This window comes from Pholcus phalangioides, unplaced genomic scaffold, assembly GCF_987345545.1.
Source record: "Pholcus phalangioides strain wild (caught in Gottingen) unplaced genomic scaffold, Ppha-v1.0 ptg000004l_1, whole genome shotgun sequence".
Taxonomy (NCBI): domain Eukaryota; kingdom Metazoa; phylum Arthropoda; class Arachnida; order Araneae; family Pholcidae; genus Pholcus; species Pholcus phalangioides.
The window spans coordinates 21836193-21858907 of record NW_028301597.1 but is presented as its reverse complement, the minus strand read 5'-3'; the positions used below and the strand labels follow the sequence as shown (position 1 = coordinate 21858907).

At 35.7% G+C, this 22715-nt stretch overlaps 1 protein-coding gene across 1 annotated transcript in view; it reads right to left on the bottom strand.

Annotated features, from left to right (window-relative positions):
- Window positions 1–10641: 10641 nt before the first annotated feature.
- dysc (whirlin protein dyschronic) overlaps window positions 10642–22715 on the bottom strand; it is a 237101-nt gene continuing 225027 nt past the window's right edge. Inside the window, exon 14 of the mRNA XM_089231819.1 lies at window positions 10642–12170. The gene's annotated coding sequence lies outside the window, so the exon portion shown is untranslated. The remainder of the gene's footprint in view (window positions 12171–22715) is intronic.

Below are 22715 nucleotides of genomic sequence, written 5' to 3'. Positions count from 1 at the left end.
ATAGCTATGTGTGAGGAGACTTTTTAGATTTTTGTGCACTGGGAGGGAAGGGTTATCCATAACTGTCTAAAGACCACCATCCCCACCCCCACCGGTATGTAATACTAAGGGATCCCCTACTACTTGGCTGGAAAAACCACCTTTCAAGAAAAAATCTCTTTCATTAATTTTGGAATTATCACTTTTTTTTATCAGTTCTGAAATTTTCTTTCAATAATTCTAGAACTTTTTTCTTTCATTAATACTGAATGATCTCTTGCATTGACTTTGGAATTATCTCAGCTATGTAGAAATTATTTCTTACATTTATTGTTTTGAACTCTTTTAAACTACTATGGATGTCATAAGAAAATAACGGACATTGCGCCGGCATTCAACGCGCTACGCGATCCTCCGACGAATGATGTTGAGGACACCGTTCTGAGCAACGACAATGCGGAGACAGCTGACGTCATACTCCCTCCAGTAATATAAACTCGATGATGCGCAGGCCTCGCAGATGAACTGCTCAAGCTTGATACAGCGTTTGATGACTCTTGGCGTAAGCAATGATCTCCCGGTCGTGAAATGACTGTGGCGCAATCTGTAAGTTGAAATTGGAATTAATTTTGTATACCGGTGTATTTCAAATCCCAAGCTTGCCCATCAAACGACATATTTGATCACCCTACTTGTTTCATCATCCTACCTATCACTATTTGCAAGTTATGCCATTGTAAAGTCATTTCTACAACACCCGTATTATATCTATACACGTAAAATTGATTTTCTGTGTGTGTGTGTGTATGTATGCCTATATCAAAATCTACAATTCTAGACTGATCTTTGTCAAATTTTGCATATACCGGGTAATTCAAAACTCAACGTACAAACTTTTATGGGGAACACATAAGAATGTATGACCGGAAACCCCAACCTGATCAGCTGGAGGAAAAATGAAAATGCAGAAATGACAAGCCAATAATGGGTAGGAAAACTCTTTATTTAGCGATCAAAATCTTGCATAAATAATCAACTTAAACGATGAGCTGCTGTCAATCTTCGTGAAGGTGGGCAAACGCCCAAAATGGGAGGAAAAACCATCGGCCAACAATGGTTTCTCGACCTCAACGATGACTTTATCAATGTTCACTCTGGTTAGCCCATGGTTGTCTAATAATGCGTTCCAGACATGTTTATCCTTTTACAATGGTTTGTCACTTCTTCAATTCTGCCAACATACATAAAAAGTGATTGCTTAATTCCCTCTTGCCGCATTTTGCTGGCGAACCGTTGATCCTAGAGGCATACTTCCAATTAGAAAAAGTATCCAAATAACGTGTCGAACTCGGACACGTCATTCACGTTTCAAGAAGCGGTAAAGTTACTAAAATAAAAAAAAAATTAACTTTTCACGCGGGCACTCTTTCGTCGAAAACCCAGTTACAAAGTTATTTCCATGTCTCTCCTGAGGCACAGCAAAAAAAATAAAATAAATAAAAATAAATAAATATATCTAATAATTTAAAAAAATTCCACGTTTCTAAGTGTTCCGAGATATTTGAATTCAAAAATTAGAGAAAAGTTTTCGAGGGATACAGCATAAATTAACGCAACGCTTTTCTCCCTGAATTTTTCCGTTATTTCCCAACTTTCCTCCTATTTTCAAATACCTCTGCTACTACTGTACTTATAAACGTGGAAGTATGTTTTATTGGCCTCAGAAGAGACAAGGCAACAACTTTATAATTGGGTTTTTGTGAGGAGAGCTTTCCGTATAAAAAGTTAATTTCAATCATCTTGATATAGAGAAAACCTGGGTAGCATCGGGCATTATAGCTAGTAACTATTAAATTAACGGCCAACATGGTTCAAAGTTCATGAACAAATTATTTATTCGAAGGAAGACATTCAATCGGCATAAAACACAAGGAATAAAACACCAAACGATGATAATCATATGCTTAATCATACATACATACATATAATAGATAATATACTGTATTTTTTTAATTTATTTATTACATTTTTGGCACATCCGAATTCACGGTCGTCGTCCATTTCTCACGAATATCTGACAGAATAACACACGATATAATAATACATAATCTTCAATTACACTTCTTTAATATACACACACACATGCACATTGTTCCATTTTCTCATTATGATTAATCTTCTTTCGGCACACAGTGGAAAATAGTGATCATTTCACATAAAAAATATTCACGGCGTTGTAAATGTGCTACAAGACATTGGAAAAACACGTGCGATATCCGAACAGAGGAAGAGATTTTTTAATCTCGTGAATATATTTTATAATATTTCCTAATTTTTTGTGTATCCCTGTATACAAATTCGATTCAAATATTTGATTCGTACCTAAAATTGATTAAGTTGATCATTTAATTTTTTTCCTTTCGACATAATAATTTTATTTTTTTTCATTTTCAGTCTTTCTGTGAAAGAATCTTTTGGATCACACGGTGATATACCAGGCACATCGTAAGAATATCAAAGGAGATGTTTCACACACACACATATATATATGTTATATACGGTAAATGTGTGATACATCGGTTATTATGAATAATAATATAGGTTATCAAGCATACTTGCCTATCATCTTAGTAAGTTTGATAAATTTATCACTTTTACCGGCGAATATGCATAATACCAAAGCATCGTTGGAAAATTTGATTAAATACTTGAAATTCATCGCCTTTATCTGTGATTATGCATAATACCTTAGTGTAATTGGGGAATTTGATATAAATATGAAGAAAATTCCAAATGAGTGTAGTATATGTGATGAATATAGTCGGACTCCGATATAATAATAACAAATTTTACAATCTTACCCCGATATAATGATAATTTTACGATTTTACCCCCGATATAACGATAAAAAATTTTACGATCGTGCCCCGATATAATGATAACAAATATATAATGCCCCGATATTATGATCTCTTTTAGTACTTATTAAATTTACTAGCGACGCTTGTGGAAACAATGAATAATCGTTGGTAAAAGTGATTATTTAGGGAAATTTATCAAATTTAACAACGACGTTTGAGTGCTATTCATAATCGCTAGTAAAAGTGATTAGTTTAAGGAAAATTATCAAACTTACCAAAGTGTTTGGTAAGTATGCATAATAACCGAATTTATCACATTTATCGTAAGATATAAAGTTTTTAATTATATATATATACAGTATATATATATATATAATTTAAAAACTTTCAACTTTGAAAACAAACATAATTAAAAATGCAGAATTTAAATAAAAATTCAAAGAGTTCAAAGTTGGAGTATAGCGCCTAAGGCAGCTGTATACACTTAACTAGAAGTTATACCAGTGCAAGATTGGAATATAGACGAACAAACAACGGCGAACAAAAATAGAGTTGATGGAATAATGAGGAGGTCTTTCTCTAGGGGGAAACCCACCACATTATCCCAAAAGCAAAAAATGTTTCTGATGATGGTGAGCCGAAGATGGGCATTATTTTACCATCCGTTCCCCACGACATTTTTTGCAAAACAAAAAAGCTTTGGAAGTACTGAAACATAAGAAAAAAATGAAAAATTCATTTTTCTCATGTTTCTGGATTTCTGAAGTGTGTTGTGGAAAAAATGTCGTGGAAACGGATGGTAAAATAATGCCCATCTTCGGTTCACCATCATCAGAAACATTTTTTTGCTTTTGGGATAATGTGGGGGGTTCAACCTAGAGAAAGATCTCTTTATTGTTCCATTAACTCTATCTTTGTTTGCGTTTGTTTGTTGGTCTATGTTCTAATCTTGCACTGACATATATATGTGTGTATATAATTATTTATTTGAGTGAGAAATTGGCAAATGATAAAGTGTTATGGAGTTTGATTCTGAACTCGTGACGCAAACTTTAAAGGATGTTAGAGTCTTCGCCAAAGTTATATTCTGAGATCCCTACACAGCTGTGGAAGTACCTGTTCATTTACTCTGGAATATTATAATTAGAAATCTCATTATCGCGTGGTCCCCTATGCATTTGAGGCTTCCGAGCTGTGCCCAAGTGGGGAAATGTATTAAGACGGCTAGATGGAGCTCACAAAACAAACATTTGTATGCAAAGCAGTGCACGGGCCCAAGTGACACGTTTAGGCTCTAGTGTCCTATTCTGGTGATATTGGATTAAGGTTTAAGGTGTTGATGGATGAAAACAAAATTAAAAATTAAATATCTTTACAAAAATCTGTAAATTTATCTTTTTACACAATGAGCTGTTTTCCTAGGAAGAAAATATATTTGAGTATTGTAAAACAAAAGGTATAAGATCCTTTTCACATACTTTTTTCTATTAAATCCTTAGAGAAGGTACAGAGCCTACTACAGAACCTCCTATATCTCCCCCCCCCCCCCATTAAAGTTAAATCCCATTTTGCTTGCAGGAAATCTTTTAGCAGGGAAAGATTAAAGCTATTTGTTCCCACGAATACAATCCTCAAAAGACCTTTTGTGCACATTTGCTAATCTTTGGCTAGATTTGAACGCTGGTTGTGTTTACTTATCATGTACGAGTTAATTTTAAGAATGTCCAAGTACAAAACACTAACCATTGCTTCGAAAAATTAAAGATATATAGTTGATTGATTGCCAAAAATTAAAAAAAAAATAAATTGAGGCATCGAAAAAAATTCATGATTCAACATAGTTCGTTATCAGCGATTTGGAACAAAGAGGAATTGAAGAGAAAGTTCTTGGATGGTTCAAGAAAAGATTCAGAAAAAGAGCTCATGTTGATGCTGAAGCAGTTCTTTTTGAATGGTTCAAAAAATTCGGTAGAAAATATACAACAGTGACCTGGCTCAGGTCTATCGTCTTGGGCAATTTAGTACCTAGTGAGTTGTGCCGGAGGTGTAAGTGTGTGTACCTAAAGCAGTCTGAGTGCGTATCTAGTGTTGTGTCTGATTTTTCAGTGCCGTCATTCATATTTCAGAAGTGAAGTGTAATGACTGAATACTTGTACTGTTTTGTAGGCCTGTCACTCTCTGTGGATCTTTTAACGGGGCGATCGGCTCGCATTCGCGCCTCGAAGTTGGGAACCTTCGAGGCGTGAACGCGAGCCATTCACAGAAAACCAACTTCAGCCGACCACCACTGTGGCGAGGCTCGAACCCGGGACCCTGCGATGCTGCGAGTCTGCCACTATAACCACTGGACCGCCACAGCGGCTGCTTCGAATATTGAAAAATGCTTGCGGTGTGTGTATAAATTATGCTTCTTCATCTCGCTTGAACTTATTTTCAAAACCGGCACGGATATAACGAAGCTGGCGTATATAACGAATAGTTTCGCTGTTTTTTCTGACTTCGTTATAAGCTGGTCCGACTGTATTACGCTTCACATGTTAACTGTTAATACACATCAACCACTATACATATAATGCTTTTATAGAATGAAACATGAGGCTGACTGTCTTATTCTGAATTAATGCCCAATGTTTTCCACATTGAATTTTTTTGTGAGTGCAGAAGATGCCCTTTGGCTTGACAGCTTAAAAACTGCCCCTTTTTATGATGCCCAGGCACCAAATCATATAAAAAAAAATGGTCCCCTTCTCAAAATTGCAACCAAGGAAAGAGCCCCCCCCCCCTAGCTCCTATTTCAAGTTCATCTCCGGAATGCCTCAAGAGGATCATGGCATCCTAGGCAAGCATTGTTTAAGTGCTCCCCCTATCCGACTGTGTGATTACCAGCCTGTCGGTTTACAGACCAGAATCAAATTTTTGTTGTTATGTCCAGCTCCTTACGGGCCGATAGCAGAATTACAAGCGGGATAGTAAACAGCCTAGCAAAGTGTATTGAAAGTGAAAATGAAAGCCAGTAAAAGTATGTTGTGTCGCCACAGAGAGCAATAGGGCTACAAACGGTACAAATATTCAATCATTATATTTCACTGAGAAAATCAGACACAACAATATATAAGCACTCACACTGTTAGGTACACACATTCACACTTATTGAACAGCTCATTTGGTAGTATATTTAGTTGTGCTCGGTTTGAAAGAAAGTGAATGTGTGTTTGGATGTGCTCTGTATAAAAAAAAATCCAGTTTACAGACTAATGTTACGAACATGGTGCACGTGGATTTCTGATTCTGCGAGTCGGCGTTGTATTCTAATTTCACCGTTACGGATTGGCTGAATTTTTGTAACCAATCAGCAACAGCGCCGATTCCAAGAATCGGAAACAAGCGTACACTATGTTTGTGTATAATACTAATAATGAAGGAATGTATAATACTATGTTTTTGTATCGAAAGGAAAACATATGGGATAATCGTTATAAGAAAACATATGAGATAATCGTTATAAGAAAACATTTGGGAATTTTCGTATCAGTTGTTGTAACGATTGCTGTAGAACGGTTGCTTTTGTTATGACGAGCGTCGATAGTGGTACCAGATCTCATAATCATGAGAAAGTTCCTAAGGCTTCCTGGTCATTTCCAGGTGGGACTAGGACCGTCTTAAGGTTTTAAGAGCATCATGGGCTCCAGGGGCCAAGTGATTTTTCCGAGGCCATACTAGCCAAATTTACATGCTTCTCGAAAATTTCAACCATATTTCATTTTTGAGAGACTCCGTTCTCGTGAGGCCCCGGGCCATGCCTGGGTGAGCCCATGCATTAAGACGGCACTGGTTAAGCTAATGCTTTGAGTTGTTGAAAATATATGCCTGTTATTGGATAGGTGGTGCAGGCATGTGGTCATTCCTTTGACTATTTTTGGTAAACATCAACATTTAAGACGACTGATAAAAAGAAAAAGAATCTGTTTAGAATTTTATTTACACTCGATTTCTCTCTCTAATAAGTAGTTCTTGCATTGGCGTACGCAAAGGGGGGTTTTGGGGTTCTAACCCCCACCATGAGCCAAGATTATAACGTCATTTTGCAGGAAAAAACGTAACCCCCCTCAGAAGGAAAAAAAATCCCTCGCGAAAATTCTGCGTACGCCTATGAGTTCTTGTAATAGCATCTGAATTCGTCATTAATGCCTAAATAGGCTTCTAAAGCTTAAATGAGTCACTTGTGCTCATGCACTGTTTTAGCATCCTACATCATCCCTTAGAGTTCATACCAGGAGTTCAGAATCACCCTGTGTAAAAGGTAAACGATATAATGGGATACTGGTAAACTCGCCTCTAGTGACTTACGATGCTTAAGTATGAAAAAAAATTGGTTAACTCTGTGAAAAGTTATAATTTGATTAATAAGTCATGAAATACAAAAGTTATGGACAGATGAAGTAAAGTTCCATTAAACGAGAACATATTTGATGAATAACAAACGTGTGTAGAAAATATGAATGAATTATGTATCACATCCTCTTTCCAATATAGAAGAATTATCACGGCCTGTTTATTTTTGTGAGAGTAATAATTTAGAAAATATTTTTTATTTCAATAAAATCAATGTACGAGCGTCCCTCGTTTTACGCGATTAACTGGTTCCGAAAACTTATTGCGTAAGACGGAATCGCGTAAAGTGAGTAAAATTTTAACATGAGTAAGATAGGGATATACGGGCTTTCTTCTGAAGGGTAAGAGAAAAATAAACCTCCAAAACTCTTCCTGCAGCAAAATAAGTGTTTCCGATTGAATTAATTATTCAGACATAAATAAATCTCGCCAATACAGGCTAATATAAATAAAAAATTGTTAATATTTTTTAATTCTGTTTTCACACACTACTTCATATTGATTCTAATGTGAGTGTGGATGTTTTTCTTCTACAAGAGCCTTGTATGATGAGAGAAGGCTGACAACTCTCTTTGTGTAATGATAATGAAAGAAGCCGAGATTCAGCTGACAAGCAGCAATGTTCATCTCTCCATAAACATTTCAGAAGCAAAGCGAGAAAATTCTCAATATCTCTCACAAATACGACACTTCTAGATTCATTGAGATCATTTTATTTTCTATTAAAAATTGGATGACATTGTCAATGTGTTAGCAAAAGATGCGCATTTGTGAAATTCGGTGAGATGGATTTGACCGTTTTTTCCATATTTGTCTCATCCACATCAACGAATCCAACGGATTTTGTCATTTTAATTATGCCATACCACTAGTTTTCAAACTCATTTTCTGAATAAAATTAAAATCAATGATAAAATTTTGCTGGTTGCCATTACTAATATTAATTTTTCAAAATCGTGAAAAAGTGAAACCGCGTGAAGCGAGGGATGCCTGTACAACGGAGGCTAAGTCTCCATAAAAAAAAACGTGGAAATTTAAACCATCGGAATCTTTATCAAAGGGGAATCAACGTCCTTTTGAAAGACTATGAAATGATTCAAAATGACATTTTTTCTTCTTTTCATTCAAATTATATGAAAAAAAAAAAAAAATTAAAGTACAGTCGGCCCTCGGCACTCAGAGTTTCTTCCCCAGTTTTTCGGAAAACAGTTGCGATGAAAGTTCTCGTATGGAAACAAAATATAAGTTGCAAGTGTTAAATAGACGTTTAAAAAATCCCTTTTAAAGATTTTTCTGGTACTTCTGAAAATATTTATATAACGATGTTGAATGTTTCTGGAAATGGAAAAGTTGCAAGGAAAAAAAATCGAAATATTGACAGAAGTTAGCTTCATTGCTGCGGCTTCCCGTTATTACGGCATCAACGTGTTCATACAGTCAAATATATCGAGAAATAAGAACGTAAAATTCGATCAGCCGTTGCTGTAGCTACAGCTGCTATTGTACAGGGTAAGTTCTAATGCAGCCTTTATCTCATCAACTGTCCTCTTTTGAGGTAACGGAAGTAAGGTGCTTTGCATCAGTCCGGGGCGGTGAGCGGTTCTATCTATCTATCTATCTATCATCAACTGTCCGTCGTAGAGGCATGATTTGAATTTAAAAAAATGCTCGAAAGGCATTCAAAAATATTCAAAACCCTATGCCAGTTTTGAGAGTGAAATGTCACAAAATAAAAAAAAATCTAAATTTTTATATGGTTCCCTAGTCTTCTAACTCCTAATTAGAAAGTTGTTGCCGTGTATCTCCTAAGGACAAACAGAAAAAAATCCAAGTTTCTAAGTGAAATATTCACTAAAATATTTTTTAATTGAATTAAAAAATCGGAGAAAAGTTATGCAAAAGTTAGCAAAAACTAACGGGCAACGTTCCTTACTCTCATTTATGTTGTCCTTCCACAACATTCACATGTGGAAAAATTGGTAAAAGAAGTCTTGTTACTATACTTTATTACTATACTTAACTTACAGACATTGTATTGTTTCCAGAAAGCATCACCTTGAATCACTGGGAACCCCCCCCCCCCAATTTCATGCAAAGTAGATACCAAGAGGGATGTAAGCGTTTTACCCCGAGGGGCTGGACCACGCTGGGGAGGTCAAAGCAGATACTGTAAAAATGACATGCCTATTGAGAACAAAATTTTAGGGTTTGGGTCATTCTCGGATTTTCCGCATTCGCGCAACGTAACCCCTGCAAATATGGAGGGACGACTGTAATCAAATGATAGTGGTACAGTAGAGTCTCGCTTATCCGACGTCCACGACAGGTTAGTTTTACACTACTATTGGGTATTTTTGCTTGGTGCTGCCGTTACGTAGCACTGAGCCCTGCAGTCGAAGGCTATAACTCTGTAACTTTAGCAAAAAAAAAAAAAAAAAACACACGATGGACATTAAGAGGATTGGCACCACCCCTCGAACTTGGCTCTCGATTCTGGATTTATTTCCGTCTCGCCCAGTCAGATCTGTACTCAGTAGGATAACGGCGTCCGGTTTACGAAGTTTACCTAAATGCCCTTCGGGGCGGGACAGGGGGGGGGGGTGTGTTGATACATTATCCGACTTCCCACCGAAAAACACGCACGCATCAATGACAACGAAATTGAAGATCAAGAACCAACTGTTGAGAGTCGCAGAAATTCACATGACGAAGGAGTTAAGGGGGTGTCACGACCCCTGAAGTCGAATTTTCAAACATGACTTCAAAAAATACTTCATTCAATAGCAAATGAAATACTAAAAATTTCGTGTCAATCGGTTAATTTGTTCTTTCATAATAAAAGAAAGAAATAATGAATTATAGTGTAAATGTATATTAGATAAAACACTTTGAACGCGATTTTCTCAGAATGCAGTTTCTTCGGATTTAGAAATTGACTGATGGAAAGTATTTTTGAAAAAATGTTGAATTTAGATTTTTGAAAAAATGTTGAATTTAGATTTTTGAAAAAAATGTTGAATTTAGATTTTTGAAAAAATGTTGAATTTAGATTTTTCAAAAAATGTTGAATTTAGATTTTTGAAATTTATATATTTTTTTCTTCCGCTTTAAAAATTCATGAAATTCTAACGAAACGTCTGATATTCAAGTTTCGAGGTTCATTTTACTAACGCATATTGAATAAACATTTCTGCAAAATTTCAGAATTTTTGGGGCAGTAGTTTTTTTTGAACGTGCGGATGAGCTCAGAAACTGCATTCTGAGAAAATCGCGTTCAAAATGTTTTTTCTGATATACGTTTACACTATATTTAATTATTTCTTTCTTTTATTATGAAAAAACAAATTAACCAATTGACACGAAATTTTTAGTATTTTATTTGTGATTGAATGAAGTATTTTTTGAAGCCATGTTTGAAAATTCGACTTCAGGGGTCGTGACACCTCTTAAGGCCCTACTGAACCACACATGCACCTCGTCCATATTCCTCGGCGGAATTTCTAACGAATTGGTACACATTGAATGTGTATGTATATGTAGTGCTTGATGTGTGAAGTGCTTCCATCTGCCATCAATTTTCTAACAATGAGTGAAGTGTAATTATTGAATAATTGTATTGTTGTAGGCCTGTTGTGTGTGTCTCCGTGGGGAGATCGGCTCGCATTCGCGCCTCGAAGGAATTAAGGCTCTAGAAACTGCAATGAAATACATTAAGCAACAAGAAAAAGCTACAGGAATCGACATGATGATGCTGCAAATATGGCGAGACTTGTCAAGGAAGAAACAAAAATTTCTTCGAATCATCGCAGGACAGAACTTTTTAGGTACTGTATTCATGGGCCCTACAAGGGTGGGTCTGACAGGGCTCCAGCCCTGGAACGATTCTCATCATTTGTTTTTTCACACTATAAATTCATCTTAAAGGGGCCCGTAAAAGTCCGATCTGGAGGGCCCGCAAAAGGACCAGACTTGGGTCCCTGCTCCAGGATGGGGGGAACCACGACTAGAATATTCTGTAACTTGAGGTCAGTTTTTCAGTTAATTTTTTCTGTTGTTTTGTTGTAAAACATGATCATCAGGACCATAATGTGTAAAATTATAACATAGTTTGACGCTTAATAGGCTTTTTCTTAACACCGCTCTATTAACCGACATTTTCGCTTATTCCACGTTCTGCCGGCCCGTCGGATAAGCGAGACTCTACATGGTTAGACAGAAAAAAAAAAACTCGTTTGAAAAAGTATTGAAAGATGGCGCCACGTATACGACTTAGTCTGAAATACGTGGATTTAAATAGATCGGGAAAGAAGAGAGCGAGGAGTGTATGTAATTTGAGAATACTACTTTTGAAGGAAAATTCGAGGAAAGACTCATTTTTCGAACGAAACAAAATGCTTACATTCCATCATATACTATCCCTACTGATCATTATATTAATTTCTCATATATATATATTTTTTAAATCTCGAAACAGCTCATTATTGCGTAGGAGTTCATTTATAAGCATTCATTTGGTACAAATATTGATTTCAGAATTTTTTTTTGTTTTCCATAGAAAAATCGATTTAAATATTTTTTTTTCACTCAAAAAATTTGGATTTTTTTTTTTCATAATAAGATGCACTTGTTTGAAAAACAGCTTTTGGTCCGGTGTTAAATGTTGCAGGACTTTTTCAGAAAAACAAGGACCGGTTTTTACATAACAACAGTAATAATGATAATAATAATAATACATAATACTTTCTCTTTTTTTATGAAGATTATCAACGGTTCACATATATAAATTCATATGTATATATATATATAGTAATAGTTTGATATGGCATTAGGAAAATAGATGGTCCCTCTTCCTGTATGAAAAACAACTTTCCGAATTTTCTTTTGCAAATTGTATCTTTTGCGTATGAGGAAGATTGTTATAATGTATGGAATGTCTACCTGAAAAAGAAAGGACGAGAAGAAATATATAAGAATAATGTAAATTAAAAATAATGTAAAAAAAAAAATAGTGTAAATAATAATTTGCATATAAAATTCACAATTTTAAATTTTTTTTTGTTGTAAAATATTATGTATTTGGAAAGTTATTTAAATGTATGGAATTGTTACTAGATTTTTCAGCTCAAGAGAAACTGATAATATATCTGTTTGACAAAAAACTTGGGGAATCCAGACCATGGGCGGAAATACTGGGGGGGGGGGCGAGCGACCCCCAGCATCAAAGGTGAAGGCGACTGATCTAATGCATATATATAGATGAATTGACATCATCATCATCGTGCCCCCCCCCCCCCCTCCAGACTTCCAAGTCTATCTCCGCCTATGATCCAGCCGACCAGAAGCATCGAAAATGGTTGTGAAATGGGTTCCAAATTAGAGAAAACGTTTATTTTCATTTTTTTTTATTTTCAACTTCGATATTCCATTTTAATTTGTTATTTGTGGAGTGACCATGCGACCCCGTATTCTTCGAGAGATTCCCGTATTCTCCCTGTAATTTCCACAGTCTTGACTTAAATATAAAGAAACGTCCCGTTGTTTCCCATGTCCAGTGTCGGAAGGCTTAGCGGGCTATAGACCACGTCAGCAGGTTCAGAGGTGGTGGAAAATTTGAGGGACGAGTGGGTCAAGAAAATTAGTAGAATGGAAGAAGGGCGGCGAAATTTGTATAACCCTCAATAGGTCCACCTCTGCTCAAACAGCAGGGACTAGGCTATGGAGTGACCTGGAAAGTTTTCAAGCACGTGAGTGAGAAAAAAAAAGTAATTAGAACGTAAGGTAAAAAAAAACCAAATTTATTTCATAAGGGTTAACCAAAGCTTCACGATGATTAGGAGAGGTCAAAGAAAACAGAGAACTAGCGTTTGGACGCAATATTATGCACTTGATCGTAAAGTGGTTAATAATAATTGCTAACTTACTTTTGGAATTATTTTTGGCGATTTCCTGTATTAGGGACCCGAATTTCCTGTATTTTTCTCGATGGAACATGATTAGCCTAAGGTGTTTGGAATATACCGTCTGGACTCTTCGTCCTCCATCTTATGGGGGAGGGGTGCTACACGCAAGAAGCGGGGAAGGTAATAAATATTCTCAGGAGGAACAATGGACCAAAGCGCTGCCCGAAATTTACCGACGTACCCAAGATCGTCTTCCACGCGAGCTGTGGTTGACTACGAAATTTTGCGGTTAGCGCCCTACAAAGACATCACCTTTTTCCGCTAATTGAGCGTTGAATCTATCTGCTCCGTCTATCCTTTAGGGTACGGACATAGTGCACACTCATTTCTGATTCAGCGAGTCGGCGCCGTTACGTATTGGTTGGAACCCTGAATTTCAACCGATCAGATTTCTTAACCAATCAGTAACGCTAGTAACTCGCAGAATCGGAAACTTGCGCACCCTATTTTCGCACCCGTGACAAAACCAGTTTTCTGCGATAATATTGGGATCAAACTTCATATAGAGATGGCGGATGAGTCATAGGTCAGCCTAGTTATTTTATCAGTTCGGTTTTGTTTTATCGTAAAATAATATTTTTACAGAAGTTAAAAAGGGATCTCTCGAACTTGTTAAGATGACTATACAGACAATTATCAATATGGAAGCACGATGGCAGCACCAGTTTAACATGAAACCAATCAACATGACTCTAACGCACACACACACACACACACAGATAGAATTAGGAATTTATGGTTAAGTAGTAGCTTAGAAGAGAAAACTTTCAGTGTGTACCAACCATTATCCAATCGAAACGCCATCGTGAGTTTACTTATATAGATTTATATATTAGCAAGTCCTTAAGGACAAATTTTATAGTGCCGACCATATTTCATCGGGATGAAATCGGGATATCCTGCTTATCATCGCTAACTAATGTTCAGCAACAGGTCAAATTACCTGTCATTATTACAATCAAGACGAAATCACGCTCGAACCAAATGCAGAGACGTCTTAACAGCATCGTTATTTCCCCCCAGGGTGAGAAATGCATTAGGGCTAATTACACTTCTGACAAAGTTGATGTTGATTACTATGAGGCGCGGTAGCCCAGGTCGATAAGTTACTTGCCTGAAGTACCAAAGGATGTTTAGAGGTGTCGCGAGTTCGATACCCGGTTCTTCCTTATCAGAAAACTTTCCTGACACAGGGTACAACGGAAATGGCGACATGACAGCAGAAAAAAATACTACCGCAGGGAGTCCCCATCGAGGGGTTAGCGCACCAATCATCGCTCGATGAGTATAAAAACAAGCCTGCCGTTCGGAATCGGCAATAAATTGTAGGTCCCGGTCTAAATAGCCCTCGTGTGCGGAAAATGATCAAGTTGATTGCTATGAAAAGCAATATGTTCATCAAAGGTGTCCCCCATCACGGCAAAGTTTTGAATTGTCACGGAAGTATACATGGTGATTCCATTATTCCCCTTGCCACATTATACTAATGAACAGTTGGTCAAAGAGACATACTTCCAATTAAAAAAAAATATCTGAATAGCGTGTAGAACTTTTTTCGATACGTCATTCATGTTGCAAGGGGTTGTATAGTTATTGAAAGATATAACTTTATATAGTTAATAACTTTTTGTACGGACAACCTGTGTTAAAAAACCGAATTAGAAGATTAATATATATATTACCATGCAAAAAAATTTCCCCTCAAAAATAATTCCATGTTTCCAAGTGCAATATTCGCTGAGATATTTGAATTCAAAATACTTCAGTGAATATTGCACTCTGAAACGTAGAACGTGTTCTTTGTTGGCCTCCGGAGAGACAGGGCAACAATTTTCTAATGGGTTTTTGAGGACAGGGTGTTCGTATGAAAAGTAAATTATACTGTAATAACTATATCATAGATTACAACAAAAAAAGGCGTATCTGAGTGTGAACTCACATACACCATTCATGTATTCTATACATTGCATGGATACTCTTTCCTGTTGGAAGTATGACTTTAGGATTCACAATTTCCCAGTAGAATGCGCCAAGGAGAATTAGGGAATCACCCTGTATATGTATGCATCAACATTAAAAAAAAAAATACGGCACGGACAAGAACAGGACCTTCCAAGTGCGATAAAAATTAATTATTACTATTATATATTATCATCTACCTTTATTATACACTGAAGAGCCAAAAAAACTTGTAACCTGCCTAATATCGTGTAGGGCCCCCGCGAGCACGCAGAAGTGCCACAACACGACGTGGCATGGACTCGACTAATGTCTGAAGTAGTGCTGGAAGTAATTGATACCATGAATCCTGCAGGGCTGTCCATAAATCCGTAGGAGTAAGAGGGGGTGGCGATCTTTTCTGAACAGCACGTTGCAAGGCATCCCAGATATGTTCAATAATGTTCATGTCTGGGGATTTTGGTGGCCAGCGGAAGTGTCTAAAGTCAGAAGAGTGTTACTGGAGCCACTTTGTAGCAATTCTGTACGTGTGGGGTGTCGCATTGTCCTCCTGAAATTGTCCAAGTCCGTCGGAATGCACAATGGACATGAATGGGTGCACGTGATCAGACAGGATGCTTACGTACCTGTCACCTGTCAGAGTCGTATCTAGACGTATCAGGGGTCCCATATCACGCCAACTGCACACGCCCCATACCATCACAGAGCCTCCACCAGCTTGAACAGTCCCCTGTTGACATGTAGGGTTCATAGATTCATGAGCTTGTCTCCATACCCGTACACGTCCATCAGCTCGAAGCAATTGGAACCGAGACTCGTCAGACCAGGCAACGTGTTTCCAGTCCTCGACAGTCCAATGTCGGTGTTGTCGGGCCCAGACGAGGCGTAAAGCTTTGTGTCGTGCAGTCATCAAGGGTGCACGAGTGGGCCTTCGGCTCCGAAAGCCCGTATCGATGATGTTTCGTTGAATGGTTTGCACGCTGACACGTGTTGATGGCCCAGCATTGAAATCTGCAGCAATTTGCGGAAGGGTTGCACGTCTGTCACGTTTAATGATTCTCGTCAGTCCCGTTCTTGCATGATCTTTTTCCGGCCGCAGCGATGTCGTAGATTTAATTTTTTACCGGGTTCCCAATATTCACGGTGCACTCGTGAAATGGTCGTACGTGAAAATCCAAATTTCATCGCTACCTCGGAGATGCTATGTCCCATCTCTCGTGCGCCGACTATAACACCACGTTCAAACTCACTTAAATGATCTAACAACTATGCCAGACACTTGTTGTGTTATATAGGCGTTGCCGACCGCAGCGCCGTACTCTGATTGGTTCCATATCTCTTTATTTGCATACGCATGCCTGTACCAGTTTTTTTGGCTCTTCAGTTTATATTATATTATCATCTGAAAACCCTGATGATAATCTATATTCACTGCGACTAACTTCTATCAAGATAACACCACTATTATAGCATTAATTAGAATCATCTAGTGTTAAAAAAAAAATTACTCTATACGCATATTTTTTGATTGATCGTTTTTTTAAAATATCAAATCTGATCTCTTTGCTTAGGGTACATTCATGTTATTCAATTTTTTTTAGATGTTTTATAGGAAATTTGTTAACAAATAAAATATTTTATCTTTTTTATTTGATGGGGGAAAAATAATTTCTTCGACACACTTAATAGATTAAACATTAATGAAAAGATATTGATCGAGTCTCACTTAAGGAGCGAAGACATTAATTGGGAATGAAAAAAAGAGGATTTTCTTCCCTGGTAATTTTGAAGATTGCAGTTAAATTGCCGACTTCAATCATGATCTAATTGAGTTGAACGTATTTGAAAATTAATTGAGCCTGAAATTTCTGCAGGTTGATTTTAATCATTAATTTTCTTAAGTGTTTTCATCAGATATTTTTTCCGGAATAGGATTTTTCATTTTGTGTTTTGAAAGTTTTCGTTCTTACTTTTTCCTTATGGGAATTGAGTTTGTAACTTTTTCATTTTCAGGTAATCTAAGTTAAATTAAATTGAAAAAAGTGTTTAAAGAAAATCTTTTTTTTAATCGATGGATGTGTTTAACAAATTAATAAATTTTGTTGTTGATCAAGAAGATTTTGTAATTTTATTAAATAATGCTTTTTCCCCGATCATTTTGAATTGTTAATTATTACTACTTAACAGCACATGCACCTAGTATACATTCCTCTCTGAGGAATTTCTAATGAAACAGTTACACATAGAAACTTGTTCTGTGTGCGCGCTATTGTGTGCATATAGTATATATATGTGGCTTGAATTTTCCTGTTATGAAAGTACTATGTTGAAAGTCTGCCGGAGAGATTTTTTTAAATGAGAGACCGGCTCGCAATTTTCGCGTTTATTAAAGATTGTTACACCTTTTGAGAAGTACAGACTTCGTGAAAATGTGATAATCAAGTATTGCAAAAATAAAATATAGCGTGGGCAAAAAGTACGTAGAAAACTTTAAAATCGAAAAAATCGGAAAAATAACCGAAATAAAAAATGGTTTGCAGGGTTAGTATCATTAGGTCACGGGAATTTTTTTGACAGGAAAAAATAACTAAAAATCACAGACGGTAGATGTCGGTTATCCGAATGACTTCGAAGGAAATCTGCGAATGAGATAGTTATAAGAACTAGCGCTCCTAATCTACAATCTGCTCACCGTTGTAAATCGTGTATGGGAACCTGCTGCACTCTGCCGTTGCTGGATTTGTGACACGCCTGTAATGTGTCATCTCCTGTGTTCGTGGTCACGCGGAGAACTCATACTGCTGTAATAAACGATTTGTAGGCATTCCGTCCGTTATTTGCGTATCTTTTATTTGACTTGTGTACGTCAGCGCCACCTATCGGCTGTTTTTAAGTTTTTCCTGTCAAAAAATTCCAGTGACCTAGCGATGCTAACCCTGAAAACTGTTTTTATTTTGGTTATTTTTCCGGTTTTTATGAATTTTTAAAGTTTCTACGGACTTATACCATATTGGAGAATTATTGGTATTTAAGTAATATAGAGATATGCATTGTGTGTTTATATAGCATGAAATGCAATGTAAATTATCTTATGTATATTGTATGAATTATGTACGTTTACTTTTGTAGTTTACAGCATACGATCCCCTCCACACCTCCGTAATGGATCTAGCTGCTACAGAAATGATAAACAAATAAATTTAGAAACGAGCACAGTGTGCCACATGTTTTTCGTAGATTAGCGTTTGGATTGGATGATGTGACTGAACGGTGTATGAAAAGTAATTGGGGTGTAAAAATGCTCAAAAGTTCATAAATCATTTCGAAGGCTTTGACAAAGAGAATGAATTTGAAGACATCAATGAGAGAAACTTGTGAATATGGCGAAAAAATTGAACTTTTTTTTGCGACTAAAATGATCAATAATCAAAATATAATATAATATCCAAATGAAACAATAAATATATATTTTTCTTACAAGATATGCAGAAGACTGGATGTTGTGAAGATATTTTTTATTTCAGATGTTAATTTTTCAAGGAAGGAAAAAACTCATCTCTGCCTCTACCGGGAGTCGAACCCGGGTCCCTCGATTGCCGGACGAGTGCTCTGACCACTAAGCTACAGAGGAGATAGAGATTTTCCTTCGCTAGAGCGTATATATGCCGAACGGAACCGTGCAATGGACGGTGAAACCGATCAGCTAATAGCTCATGGACGACGAGCCACCAGAGGGCTATATATATGACATGAATGTCGCTCTCCACTTGTTAATACAAGATATGCAGAAGACTGGATGTTGTGAAGATATTTTTTATTTCAGATGTTAATTTTTCAAGGAAGGAAAAAACTCATCTCTGCCTCTACCGGGAGTCGAACCCGGGTCCCTCGATTGCCGGACGAGTGCTCTGACCACTAAGCTACAGAGGAGATAGAGATTTTCCTTCGCTAGAGCGTATATATGCCGAACGGAACCGTGCAATGGACGGTGAAACCGATCAGCTAATAGCTCATGGACGACGAGCCACCAGAGGGCTATATATATGACATGAATGTCGCTCTCCACTTGTTAATACAAGATATGCAGAAGACTGGATGTTGTGAAGATATTTTTTATTTCAGATGTTGACTCCCGGTAGAGGCAGAGATGAGTTTTTTCCTTCCTTGAAAAATTAACATCTGAAATAAAAAATATCTTCACAACATCCAGTCTTCTGCATATCTTGTATTAACAAGTGGAGAGCGACATTCATGTCATATATATTTTTCTCTTTTCAACCATGTTTCATTTTATTGCTGCTCCGTTTTTGAACTAAATTATCACTCTTTCAACACACATGAATTAATGTTCAGAACAAAATTTTTCCATAAATCGGGAGTGGTTGTACTTTTATAAGTAACGCGTTAGTATGAGATAAATTATGCAAAAAAATAAATTTTGAAAGAATTGCAGAAGAATTATGGTGAAGGAAATTTGCTTCTATCGTTAATTAAATTTAATTACCGGTTCCCTCAATTTACATAGTTACCTACTATGTTTCTTAGCGCTTCAATCCCTTCTAAAATTAAGGATTATATCGCTGCACTGCACTATAGAATGATCAAAATATCCGATTGTTCGATGAACATTAGAGAGATTTTTTTTCTCTCTTTCAATATCCTCATATTCTTCTGAAAACATTTTCGAAAGTACGTAGAGAACACATGTATATATACTGTAATTCCAATAAGGCAACGTAATTGGCATCAAGTAATTGAGTTACTCGAGAGGAAATGGACAAAAAAAAAATCACTTTCGGAAATTCGAATTATAATTACATTTATGATGGAAAATGGAAAGCGTCATTTATTCTTAGCTCTAGTGAAGGAACCAAAAAAAAAAAAAAAAAAAATAATAATAATGTAGCAACTGATGTTTCAAGTAAAAATACAAAGGCGAATGTACTACTGTATTACGTGAATTAATAAAATTATTCTACTAAAATCTATAATAAAGTTATATAAGGACCGTTTATAATCGCATAACGTTTTTCCTCTTTCAAAATGTTTCAAAATTGAACATAAGATGCGAGTCTGCTTATGTAATGCTTTCGCTTCTTTTTTGTATATTTATTTATTTTATTATTTTCAAGAGAAAATGGGAGTTTTCAAAAACCAAATTAATGTTAAGGGTAAAAACATAATGTTCAGTGCTTTAAATACATGTGTTCAAAAATAACTTGAAAGTACATATAATGAATAATTCAAATATAATCTTTCTTTATAATATCTGATCCAAGAACTTCGACAAAAAGTTATGAATTTTAATAATAAACTATTTTCACTGCAATTCTTTTTTCTAACGCAAGAAACAAAACTAAATGAATTTCCAATCCAAAAGTTTTGATAACGATAAATGCATTTTTAATTAATTTATATACATCTATTTTTTTTTTCTAACGAAATTAAAAAAAAACTATTGTCACATTTATAACAAAATAAAATAAATATATAACCTAATTTTGATTTCTTGATGGAACTTTTATCATATTTTTTTATTTAAAAATATGTGATGATTAAAAATTATAATTAATAATGATTAAAAATTATAATTAATAATGATTAAAAATTATAATTAATAATGATTAAAAATTATAATTAATAATGATTAAAAATTATAATTAATAATGATTATAAAATTATTTCTCATTTCCAGCTATAGAATCTTTGGAAGATATATTTCGAATTATTTTGAATTTTTGATTGTAGCGTGAGAAAACATATGTCTAAATCTGAATTTTAACGAGCTTGATATGGTCATTGTTATTCGGTCGCTAATACAAAATTATTCAGTGCTCGATACATTAAGGAGCATATTCGGTAATTATGACAGGAAATTTGTATAATGATTATGAAATAATTATAACTATAGTTATGATGGGGGAAAAAGTATTTGTTTTTAGCTCTAGTGAAGGGACAAAAAAAATAATCTAGTAACTGATGTTCCAAGTAAAAATACAAAGAGGGATGTACTGAATTACGTGAAATTAATGAAATTATTCTACAAAAATCTCTATAATAAAGTTATACATGGACTGTTTATAATCTTATAATCGTATAACGTTTTCTTTTACTTGAATGCATGTGTTATATAATTCAAGTACTCGTAAATGTCTTATTAATAATTAAAAAATGTGTTCCTTATTAATTTCTCATTCAAGATTTTGGATAAAAACGCACAAATTTTAATGATAAATTATTTTTATCAATTTTTTTTAAATATAAAAAATTGAGAAAAAGTATTTTTCAATCAAAGTTTTTCCTTTACGACAAATAAATTTTCAATCTTATATTTATTTTTCAAAATATATTATGATGTCTACGAAACTGAAATATGAAAACATAATTTACGTATAATGATGAAACTTTCGGCAATATTTTTTATTTGAAATTATATGATGCAAGTCTTATTCGTGGCTTTGATATGTCTGGAATATACATTTCAAATTGTTCAGAAAGTTTGATTGCAGTTCGAGAGAAAATAAATTCTATTTGGATTTTTAAACTTTAACGAACCTGTCATTATTATTCGGTTGCCAATTAGAATTACTCAATGGTATCTGATGTATTTGGAAAAACATAGTTATATGGCAGAAAATTTGAATATTGACCATAACTAGTGTTATGTTTCGAAAGATATTGAAGTTCATGTTTTTTACTATTATGTTCATGATGAACAAGTTTAACAATAATCAGTAATGACACTGTTTTTTTCACAAAAATAAGTATAAAAAAAAATATATATACATATATATTTAAACTTTAGAGTACAATATCTACTGAATTATAGGATGGTCATAAAATTTGCCGATTTACAAGCCCCTAGCGGCCGCAAAAATCAACTGATGCTAATGAAATTCGAGATATAGCTGTTTCAGAGTATGCGCTTGAGAATGAGATGAGAAACAAAAACCTAGCTCTCGCGGTTACGGTTACAGCAGACAGACAGACATGACCGCACAAAGAGACCATCTTGGGATGGTTTGCGATCTTTCCGAACGGGAAACAGCAACTAAATTTCGGAAAATCCAAATGGTAACACCAACTTTTATGCATTGCAAAACGTTTGCCGCATTAAAAAACCACAAATGGCAATGAAATGGTACTTCTATTATAAAAGCAGGCGCAAGACGCAGAAAACGATAGGGTTGATGCGCTAACCACTCGGTCTGGGGCTTCCTGCAGATCTGATAGAAATGCCCGATCGAAGGTAAGCGACCGAGCGATTAGCGTACCAACTACTTGGTGAGATCTTTCTTTGAGTATTTCCCTGGCGTTTATGGTGTTACTGGTACCGTTCATGGTTATTTTTTACTGCGCTGAACATTTCGCAATGCACTAAAGTGAGTGTCGCTATTTGAATTTTTCGGAATTCTGTTGCTGTAACCGTCCGTGATCAAGAGAGCTTTTTTTTTCCATACCGAGCACAACTCAGGTCTATCGCCATAGGCAATTTACTATCTAGTGAGTTGTGCCGGAAGTGTAGGTGTACCTAACAGTCTGAGTGCGTATCTACTGTTGTGTA